Raw genomic sequence first — 1,877 nt, forward strand, 5'->3', positions numbered from 1 at the left:
AGCTCAGACTCCGGGACCCGTGACTGCAGTCTGACGGAAAAGGTGTGTCGGGGCCCTGAGGGTGAGAGCCAGAGCTTCCTGAGCACGCCCACCTGGCCCGTCAGCACCCAGAGCGGCGGTGGGTGCAGAGGTGCCACGACAGTGAGTCCACGGGTGTCCCGAGGGTGTCGGAGACAACCAGGCCGCTCCGCCGGCAGCCTCGCCCAGAGGCGCGGACTGTCGGTCCCGAGGACAGTGTGGCCCTTACAATCCAGCTGCCCGAAGGCTGCGTCTCCCCGTGCGTTTCCTAATTTTGCTGTGTCTTCTAGTGACTTGGACCCGGTCTGTGCCCTGGAGACCTGCCTGGACCCTGAGCCCCGCACGTGTTCAGGCTGCTCCTCCCGGGATGGTGAAAACCTGCAGGTATCAGACGTCTAGCTGTGAACTCCTGAGACCGCCTGCATCCGGGTGGCCCCTACTGGAACCTCGAGGTGATAACTTAGCATCAGCAAACCTCCCGACTGAGTGAGTGTTTCTGTGGACGTGGAGACACCGGGTCTCAGCTCAGCACCGTCCTAAGGAGCCCCCTTCACCAGAGACCGAGTCTCCCCAGAGGAAAGGGCAGGTGCAGACACGTCCCTCCCCCGCAGGCGCACACAGATGACTGGTCACTGCAGGTAAGTCATCAGTTGGCCGTTCCAACTGGAAAGGCTCCCCTGACCTTGCGGATGGCGCAGTGAGGACATTGGAGCCCGCTAAAGACCCCTGGGGGGGGCTCCCACTGGTCCCACCTTCCCCTGGAGCAGAAGTGCTGGCTGATCTAGAAACTGTTCCCTCTGGTGGCTTCTCGGGGCAAACACCAGAGCCGCTCCTCTGCACCCAGAGTGCCAGAAATGTCACTGTCACCTTCCTCTGTGCCCAGCACCCACCCCGCAGACACCAGGCTGCTTTTCTGGGCTCTGCTAAAACAATTCTCCACCCTGTGCCTCCCCGCTTCTGCCTGCTCCTCCTGGGCTGGAGATGACTATGACAGTACTTGCAGAGTAAGTCATGAGAAGCCGTCGCTCCCACCCTAATAGTGAGAACAAGCCAGGTAAGCCACAAATTATAGTTGTTTTTTTTAAAAAAAGAATAGATTTAAACGTAAAACATAAAACTGTAAAGCATTTAGAAGAAAAAGAGGAGAATAGTTTCATGATCTTGGATTAGACAGAGGTCTTAGTCATGACCAAACACCACACATAACAGAAAAATTAGATAAATTGGATTTCATAAAAATTAAAAACTTTTGTTCTGTGATAGACACAGTTAAGAGAATGAAAAAACAAGCCACAGACGAGAAGAAATGACACATCTGACAAAGGACTCGGATCCAGACTATACAAAAAACTCTCAAAAGTTAAGTGAAAACAACTCAATTAAGGGACATTCCTGGTGGCGCAGTGGCTAAGAATCCGCCTGCCAATTCAGGGGACACAGGTTCAAGCCCTGGTCCGGGAAGATCCCACGTGCCACGGAGCAACTAGGCCCGTGAGCCACAACTACTGAGCCTGTGTGCCTAGAGCCTGTGCTCCGCAACAAGAGAAGCCCCTGCTCGCTGCAACTAGAGAAAGCCTGCAGGCAGCAATGAAGACCCAACGCAGCCAAAAATAAATAAATTAAAAAAAAAAAAACCCAATTAAAAACAAGACAAAAAATTTGAACGGACATTTCACCAAGACAATATACAGACAGCTCAGACGCACGAGAAAGCTGGTCCACCATCGTTAGCCCCGAGGGAAACGCAGAGCAGGCTGACGTCCAGCCTGTGATTAGACGGACCAAGGGCCGCCAGGCTGCAGAGCCTGGGGCACCCGCGGCGGACGGGACGTCGGCGGCCTCGCGAGCAGCGGGGGGCG

This window comes from Tursiops truncatus, chromosome 13 (genome assembly GCF_011762595.2).
Source record: "Tursiops truncatus isolate mTurTru1 chromosome 13, mTurTru1.mat.Y, whole genome shotgun sequence".
NCBI classification, from domain to species: domain Eukaryota; kingdom Metazoa; phylum Chordata; class Mammalia; order Artiodactyla; family Delphinidae; genus Tursiops; species Tursiops truncatus.